The 9,918-nt window shown below is 37.9% G+C and overlaps 1 long non-coding RNA gene across 1 annotated transcript; it reads left to right on the top strand.

Moving 5' to 3' along the window:
• The first annotated feature begins 2,866 nt into the window (after positions 1–2,866).
• On the top strand, positions 2,867–4,408 carry LOC111231982. The gene is made up of 3 exons (XR_002665527.1): positions 2,867–2,900; positions 3,218–3,292; positions 4,180–4,408. It is a non-coding gene; the product is annotated as an uncharacterized LOC111231982 (long non-coding RNA).
• Positions 4,409–9,918: the final 5,510 nt, after the last annotated feature.

Below are 9,918 nucleotides of genomic sequence, written 5' to 3'. Positions count from 1 at the left end.
TAGAAATAAATACAATATTTACTATGTGGTACAATACCATGATTATGTGCCTCTTTCGCAGGATGTAGAAAACTACACGTTGTTAACAATAACAAGACGTGTGTGATATTTCCCTTGTTTCTAAGTTCACTGTTTTGCAGAGTCGACGTTTTTCGGGGACCTGCAAATTCAAAAATACGAAATGAAGGACAAAATTCACCAAACTGTAGAATATCAAATGTTGGAATAAGAGTTTTTCTTAGTATAGAACGAAGAGAGTTCCTAGTATTAAAATTGGGGAATAGAGTTTGGACTTTACCAGGTGACCGCGAACTAGACATAACTTTACTTCCTGTGAACTGGAAATTCAGAACAACTCAGCCATGTGTTAGTATCTGAGCCAAATTTGGTTTGAAGTTGGATTAGTTGTATTGTGTTCACGATTGACCACAACGTGAATACAATATTTTGATAAAATAACAGTCTAAAAATGTCAATTAGCATGGACTAGCAACATTACTAGCATCAATAGTGAAATCAATTCAAGTGTAGGCTATTTGTATACTGTGCAATATCACAAAAGTTTCAATGTGTTCACAAGGCATACCAGAGATATTTCAGCTCACTGAAAATCATTGCTAATTATTAATTCTGGAATCAGGATCTCAATTAAGGTCTATTACTGTTTTATTCACAAACATAAATGTCTTCCCTGAATGCTGTGGGCAGTGGGCTGAATTTACTAATTATGAAATGGGCCCTACTTGTCTCATGCTGTCTATATGCAAGCATTAGTGAACCAACTATAGGCCTAATAAAAAAGAAGCACTGATGAGCACAAATTGAACTCCTCAGTTAATAAATTAATAAATGCTAGAGTCATTTTTATCATAATTTCTTATTTGGTTTCTTGGACCTTGAAGCTTTGATGCAAATTAAAACTGAGTATATAATTTATAATTATGTGCCTGCATATATAAAGCATATATTAGTATGCTGCATATTTATTCGACTTATTCATCTTCTGTGTCAAAATTTCGGCACGTAACTAGTCCCGCAGCTTTGAGAAACCTCAGACAATATACAGTATATATATCAATATATAAGGAATGGTGTGCTATGACTTTTCTTTGGAGTAACCATGGCAACATCATACGTTTTATGTAATTTTTAGACAACTTCAGATTTTATAATGGGTGTGTATTACACAGAATGTTCAGAGCTAGAGTTGATGACATCACATGCACGCTAACTGCCATCCCTGAAAGGATTCCTAAAAGAAAAATCAGACAAACTCTTTAAAATATATGATATTGATAACAATTATAATGCTACCAATGATATATCATAATAATTGTAATAAATGATGTACATGTATGTTACGTATGTAACGGCAATGTACGTGTGCACTTATATAGACCCCTCATTAGCATTAGCATTAGCAGCTAGCTTGCTGGCATTGCTTATTGATAAATGATCAATGATGTCATTATAAGATTGCAAAATAACAAGTGGGGGGCGGGCTAGCTTGCTAGCATTAGCATTATCAGCTAGCTTGCTGGCATTTTTCATTGATGTATGAATTTAACACTTCCATAAACATTTGAAACCTTTCTCTGTCTCTCTCTCTCTTCAGGTGACAAAGAAGCTTGCTGGTGCAGCTTCTGAAATAGTTGCCTGGGTTACCAATGTTGGTATGTTGGCTTTCCAGGATGGCGGCCAGATTGATGATGCCGAATCTTTGAGGTGGACCCCCGGAGGCACCTGCCATCTCATTGAGGCATAGCAGTCCCAGCTGGAGGGGAAGCACAGGATGCTCGGCCTGACTGTTGCCAAGGCGATACAGAGGATCTCCTGAGGATCTCCTGGGAATCTCCTGGGATGAGTGGAGGCTCCACTGGTGCAATGATCCTGCCAGTCCTCAGCACAGCTGTTGCTTACCTTTTCCCCTAGCTGGGTCATAACCTAAAGACTGCCCACATACCATCATGGCTGCAGTGAACTGAAACCTGGCTCTGTGAACAGTCTGCCATGAGTAAGTAAATTTCCCAGGCTACAATTATGCCCAGTACTGGACCTAAGTCCCACATCATCTGAGGTTTTACTTTCCCAGCAAAGTGGTTCCACAAAGGGTTTATATCTTGATGCTTCACGTGAACAGTGAGAAATCTACTGGCCTGAATGCAAAATACAAATTTTGCATATCACAAATTGAATGCAAGAATAAGGAAAAGCATGACTGTATTTTATATTCTAAGCATAGATTTATATACTGTCAAAGCAAATCGAAATATGTTTTGTATGCATCAAATGTGTCAATATCAGTAAAGTTAAGCTCAATGTCTTCGTTTTAACTTAAGTGTCAAAACTAAGTTTGCAATGTGGGCAAAAAACAAAGCTTTACTTTTAAATGTCAGCTTTGGTGGTTATGCTGTAAAGGTGCAATATAAGATCTGGCCAGAACTTTAGTTTAAAATGTTCAAATAATGAATTAACACTATCAACAATGTGTGAAGGAGCCACTGTCATGATCAAGACCTCCATCTGTTGTATTTCAGAGTTATCTACTGAAATGAGCATGCTCACCAGCCAGCCCCGACCTGTCCTGTGTTGTTATACCACTTTGTGACACTAGACGCTGTGTGAGTCAGTGGAGCGTCAAGTCTGCTCTCAGTCCCACGAAGAAGAACAACTTCCTGCAGAGCTTGAAGTTATCGTCACAGAAACACAGAAATGGCTGAATCTCCTGAAAGGCAATATTCATCTGCATCCCGAAAGACCGCTCCTGACAAGAAACCACGTTCAATGGCAAAGAAAAGAAGCAACACGAGTAAATCTCGATGTGGCTTTCCACCGCTGGAGACAGCTCCTGAGATTAAGATGCGGTTTGATGCCGAACTCGCAACTTTCCTGTTAGCCCGGTGAGTAGCATCCATGTTAGCTCTTTAGCTAAAAGTATAATCAGTGCAACGACTGACAAACCGTACCGACAAACATTTCAGGTGGTGATATTGATACTGTTCCTAGAATTGTGCCCGTTCCTCTCGGCTGTTGTACAGCTAGTTACGTCAGTAACTTTGGGCTCATTTTGTAAGTGACTGACTGTGAATTGAGATTGTATGGACCCAGTAGACCGAGTGAATACACATCGATCACTTTACATTACTGTTAGAAGATCAGCCATGATTGAAAGTGCACTAGGTCTCAGGAGATTTCAGCATACCTCTGTCTGTATCAGGACCTGAGCCAGTACAGATGCAATACCGCCTCCACCTGTCTCACCAACGGTACAGACACAGCGAGGAGGGACTAGGTGAGTAACATGCTATCATTCACTTTTAAAAGTAAGACTTGTCTAAACCACTGTGATTAAATCAGACCCACAGTATATACATGTTCATAGTAGGAACTACTCAATAAGAACTCTGCTTAATGACTTTACTGCCCAAAGCTATACAACTCTAAAAACAACCACAATATGATGATGGATTTCACTCTAGTTTACAATGCAGGTCTGATGTAATGTGTTGCAATAACCGTTAATAATGTACTGCGAACAAGTTTTGCACGTGTAAAAAGAAAAACAAGACTTTGTGAATAAAACCGAACAAATGACCAGTGGAGAGGTAACGCAGAGACACTGACAAAGTGCTTTGTGTAAAACTTTGTGCTTTGAGTCATATTTACAGCTGAATCTAACTGGACAATGACTGTCCAATCAGAGGGCAGGTGGTTTTGTTGCCTTTATATCCTGAAAGGTGTAGTAGATTTTCAAGCCTGTGCCGTCGTCCACCTTGAAAATCTACTAAAATAAAAGCAGTTTGTATTTTGTGTAATTGCATTTCCACACAGATTGTAGTTAAATGTTTAAGATGAGTTGAAATGATATTCTGTTTATTACATTTAAGTCGTCATCATCGAAAGATCAGAAAACAACATGGATGTGATTATTAATATATTTGGCTTGAATATTACAATTAAAATACTTGTTTGGAAACTTTCTGTGTCTGATTTGTTGTTAAGGAACTTATTGTGATAGAGTAATGAAGAACTACTCTGTAACAACTACCAGTTAAACTACAAATAAAATTTTGCGTATGTGAAACAATTGCGCTTGTGTTGAAGAGATTTGTATTTGTTGCACTAAATTCTCACACAAATATTAATATTTGAAACCTTTCTGTCTCTCTCTCCCTCCAGGTGACAAAGACGTGCACTGGTGCTGCTTGTGAAACGGCTGCCTGGGTTACCAGTGTTGGTATGTTGGCTTTCCAGGATGGTGGCCGGATTGACGACACCGCATCTTCGAGGTGGACCCCCGGAGGTGAGGCATAGCGGTCCTAGCTGGAGGGTAAGCACAGGATGCTTGGCCTGACTGTTGCCAAGGTGATCCTGAGGAGTGGAGGCTCCACTGTTGGAGGAGGACACATGAGGCAGAGGAGACGGCCCTCCTCATCCAGGATCTCCACTTCACCCTGGACGTCCCTTTGCTGGATTCTCTCCGCATCCAGGACATATGGAGACACAGAGGCGCCACCTCAGCTGCACTCAGGACCCACCAGGTGTGCAGCTGTACACAGAGACTGGTAGTCTGACAAAGGGTGGGCTCAGCCTTCTGGTTTCCACCTTAACCAGTTTATCCCAGGTACATGCGTGTGTCTCGTAGCTTGTGATTAATTAGATTGTGTATTATCATTTAATGCAAACAAAAAAGGAGTGAAGTGCACACAACAAAGCAGCAGGCACATTAAAAATTTCTCCAGGAATTTTCTAGTGTAATACATAATTCAACTAGTGCTCCCTAAAATACAAATTCTGTATTGTTCAATTTACTTTCATATCAAAATTACCATCTTTAATTAGAAATATAAGGGAATGGTGCTAAAAGGCTTTCAAGCTGTAGGACATGATTGTTTCACATGTTTTTCTGTAATCACAGTCAAAACATTAATAAATCAAAGTTGCTTGGAAAACACTGCACTTTTAAGATACCTAATATTTTAACTCATAAATCAAATGATTGTAAACTTATACCTTCTTAATAATTTACACTTTTTGACCACAAGATGGAGCCATGGGCAAAAATGTAATTTATACTGTTCAACTGAAGAGATTCGATGGCAGAAGCTTGAGGGAAGTTGTGGTTTGTGTTTTTGATAACCAGAAGTAATTGACTGAACTATCTGGAGATTTATATGGGCAGGAAAAAGAAGTCATTGTGATGTGACATGTTATTGAACTCCTGAAACCAAACACAAGAAGTTGCGTAGCAGCTGTACATCTTTGAATGCTTAAAGGAAAATGAATGAATTTAATAGCAGACAAAAGATTTTTGAAGAAAATGTGTATAGCCTGTAATTTATGGTTAACAGGTTTATGGTTGACATTATTGCAATCTACAAATCATTCAATGTTTCAGCAAGAACCCCTGAAAATCCCACAGTTCACTGCCAACTATATTTAGAGTCATACTGTAAGAAAGCAGTAAAATAATTATGCAAATTAGGAGTTGGAGAGCAGAAATTATAAATTCGAGGAGATGAGGCTCAAGTACAACATGACAGTGTACAAAGGAGGAAGTATACAAAAGGCAAATTCCAGGGAGGTTTAGAAAGGGAAAGGAACGGGCGGTTAGTCAGGTTGTCAGATGTCCTAAATGAGTTTTGAATCAGACCATAAATACTGACACAGTGTCTGTTCCCCTGACAATGGCAGGAAGCTTGTTCAGAAGGGAGGAGGTCATAGAGGAAAAGGCTCTGCCCCCTGATGTTTCAAATGTGAGGAGTAACAAGGAGTATTTGTTTTTGAATGAGTAAATATAAACTCCTGAAAACAAGGGCACTAGCAAAGTTGACATATACTACTTCTTCTATTTAGTGGTGGAATGTAACTAAGCACATTTACACCGGTGCTATACTTACACTTTGAGTGTGCCGATTATATGTTACCATATGTATCCACTTTACTACATTTTCAGAGGTACATTTTGTACTTTTTACTCCATTATGTTCAACAGCTCTCGTTACTTGTTACTTTTCAGATTAAGATTTTACATATAAAATCTACAATGATCTTATGAAATGACATTAAAAAGTCCAACAGTAAATAAAGTAGGTAGAAATACTTCCACCTTGAACAGCTACGTAACACATCAGTCATATTTAGTCTGTTAATTGAATATATGAAAACACAAAAATTAGCAACTAGGACCAGTTACTTCCATACTGGTAGGTACATGTTTCTGCTAATATGTCTTTACATCTACTTTTGAATGCAGAACATTTCTACATTGTGATAATACTACTTAATGTGACATATCTGAACACTGAACAGCTCCTGCTCCTACAATACTACTAATAATAATGTGTACACTTTAATCGTCTGAATTCTATAATGAAGAAGATGGAATAAGAAATGTGCAAAGTAGGTTTATCTGTCTGAGGATAACCTTGATCTAAATCATCCATAAGAGGGCAACAGAAACCACATATTTGTGTTTAGCAAATGATTACATTGCACTGGGCGTGGGTTGTTTGGGATGGATATCTTCCAATTTTACTATTCAGTTTACTGGAAGCATAAAATGCTGAATTGTGAATTCACTACTACTCTCACTGTACAGTGCACATGAAGGCACTTGAAAGCCTAAATTTGTGTGTACATACATTGAAAGCAGGTAGGATAAGCGCTGACGGACAGGTCTGACTATTAAAAATGTACTTTCAAAATTGACTATTTTTATTGAAAGCTGCAATAAACAGGGGCAACATACTTGATGCACACAGGAATCTGTTATTAACCACCTACTAGGTTTATGTGTAATGTGCCCCATATGTTGTTAGTAACAGATGGGGAGTCTGATAGCTAAGGTTGTTTGGAGTGGTCCAGTGGCATGTGGTTTGGTTTTTTTAAATTAAGTAAAAGGAAAGCCCACATTTAGATAGGATTCAGATGTGTTTCTGCAATGATTTAGGGCATAAAACTCAGTATTACAAAAAAAAGAACACTGTACAACAATGAAAATCATCTTGTCTTTCCTGCTACTGGTAGGTATTTTGAAGTCAAAGTGAGAACATGTGAGAAACTGTCCTAGGTCCATTTACAGTCATGGCTGTGGTACCAAGAGCCAGCTGGAATAAAGTTTTAACATTGGGTTTGCCTTTTTTTTGTGGCCTTCATGCGATTGTGAAAGTATGAGGCAGCGGATCCCTCGTTGTTCCGTCCATCTGATAACTCCCTGCAACTCAAGTCAGCAGCAGTCCAAAAACAATCCCTGCCCAAATCAAATATTTAGAGTGTCCCAAAGACATTACTCGAAAAGAGACAAAGCAAAGGGGGAATCCCACTGCGATGAGAAGTTCTTCTTTTCAAGACCACTGCAACCTGGATATAGATGATACATTGATTCATTTATCTGTGAAAGTTTCATACCACTAAAAGAGAAGAGTACACAAAAACAAATAAAGAATATATACTTACTCAATGCATGACCTCTAAGTAAATGCAGTGACACATAACCTTTACAGAAAACAACAGAGATAAAAACATTCTTGCAAAAATGACACTTATATAAGACAAATTTGTCTAAAAATGCAGCATCTTTATTGTCTCTGAAACAATCTAATACTGAGATCATTTATACAGTAACACTTGGTGGCGTTTGCACTGACAGTAGCATGCTATCTCTGACAGAGCATGGTTGGATTTGACAACTAGTGCAATCAACTGGGTCAATACAAACCCAAGGACTCGAGTTATAATGCAATGTGACGATGCTTCAGATTGCAGGTATTTTTGATGCACTGTTACGCTTTCTATTCCCCTTCATCTCAGCTGTATTCACAACCCTAACACAGTGTAAATAAACAAAGTGGAACTCTTTATTGGAGACATGCATATGTATGAGATGTAAAATAATTTGATCCCTTTGAGCGTTTCCTTGTCAACTCTCAAAAGCAGCACATCAGTGTGTTTTTGTGTGTTTTCCACAACAAAAGTTTCCTTCCCTCTTTTCACAGGTGCCATCTCATTAGTGGTAAATCACGATGTTGACATTTATGTTGTACCCAGTCACACAGCATCTCCTTTGCACTGGAAGTCTGATATCACAGCAAAGCAATGCAGTGTTTGTTCAGGAGGGTACGAGAAATTTCACACACAGAAATCATTCTGCGTGCAGTTTAGTGCTTGTGATTTGGGGGCTGTGGGGTGCTGAAATGAAAGGATGTGACAAAAATGTCTTCTGAAAGCTGTAAAAAATATTTTACATCCTAATGTTGGAAGCCAACTAAGATTTAAATGTGGGAATGGCTGAGAAGCCAAATATATAATTGATGTGTATCGTGATTACTTTTCTAACATCTGGTCTTGTGAGATTATGATGACAATAAAGAGCTTAAAATGAAAAACAAGTTACTCCCAACTCTTCCTCTTCCTGAAATCAGAATGTATAGTATTATACTGATAGTGATTATGGTAAATCATTGTCTTTGGTGTCTTGTTGTTCCCTGGAACCTTGCAGTAGTAAAATACTGTATGAAGGTCCATACTGTGTCATTAGAAATCACAACAGTGGCATGTGTGTCACCATCATATACACTTCCTCTCATCTCCTCTCTCCTCTCTTCTAATATGACTGTCCCTGTTTTAGCTCCTGTGAAGATTTGGTGACTTCTTCCCTGCCTTTGACCACTGTATATTGAGATAAGATATCCCATTACCGCAACAAAAAACAACCACATAAGGAAAAGTGAACAATTATTCCATAAACAAACAAATACATATTGTATGTTAATGAATTATTAATTAATACACACATAAATATATGTGTATTAATAATATTAATGTATTAATAATTAAATGAAAAGGGCAAAACAGGTTTTTACTGTCATCTTCGTGGATTTTCCACAGCAACAGATCAGTTTAATGTTATTAGCAATAGGTTTGGCCTATTTCAATAATTAAACATAATAACTGTCTGGTTTAACATACTTGCTTCCCATTAGTATTTAATCTCAGCCTCTCCACTGGTCTACATAAAGATGTTGCTGGGAAACCAAAAGGTTGCACATGGCTGAAATGGTGCAATGCAAACCAGTCTGCAGTAAGCACAGCTGGCTGTTATGGTAATGCCAAAGATGTGTGTATTGACTGTGTAAGATTTTGGTAGCAGGCTCTGCTTGGCTCACAGCAATGACAACCTGAGTTCAAATCCACCAGGCTGCTGTTCTCGTTTCCTCCCACGTTCCAGAGACATGTAGGTTAGGACATGTAGAAATGGAGGCTATAAATTTCCTGCAGATTAACATGGGTGTGGATTTTTGTTGTCTGTTTGTAAGGTCCCTGTGATAGACTGGTTGTCCTGCCTATCATCCATTGCTTGCTGGAACATACTCCAACCTAGAACTGTCAGGTTTCAGCCCTGCAGCCCTCTGTTTTTACATTAACTGTCCTTAAGCAAGCCATTGATTTCTCCCTTTTCACACATAACACAGTTAGTCAGTTAAGTGGTGAAAAAAAGTTATCAGATAATAAATAATACTACAGTCACATTTACATTGTATGTGAAACTCTTGCATTCCAAATTTAAGCAAAAGTAGTAGAAGCCTACTCTTTTATGCAATATACTCACTTTAAGATTGTTTACTGTAAACTTATTACCTTACCTATTATGCATTAATGTGTACAGCTAATTGTTCTATCTGGTTGATGCATTTGAATAACTTTATATACTGTACATATTGTTTAAATACTGTACTTTAAAGCATAACAATGCATCATATTTTATAAAGTAATGGGTTTTGTAATGTCTGAATCTACAAAGTATTTGGTAACAACACCTGTTAAATAAGAGTAAAACGTTCAATAAGCATAAAGGAACATTGTCTTCAAGTCAAATAAAAAACGCCTCAAACAGCAGTAGGTGCGGCATTTAAGTGA

The sequence above is a fragment of the Seriola dumerili genome, unplaced genomic scaffold (assembly GCF_002260705.1).
Source record: "Seriola dumerili isolate Sdu_G_001 unplaced genomic scaffold, Sdu_1.0 BDQW01000321.1, whole genome shotgun sequence".
In the NCBI taxonomy this organism is placed as follows: Eukaryota; Metazoa; Chordata; class Actinopteri; order Carangiformes; family Carangidae; genus Seriola; species Seriola dumerili.
This window is presented reverse-complemented; position numbering and strand designations above follow the sequence as displayed.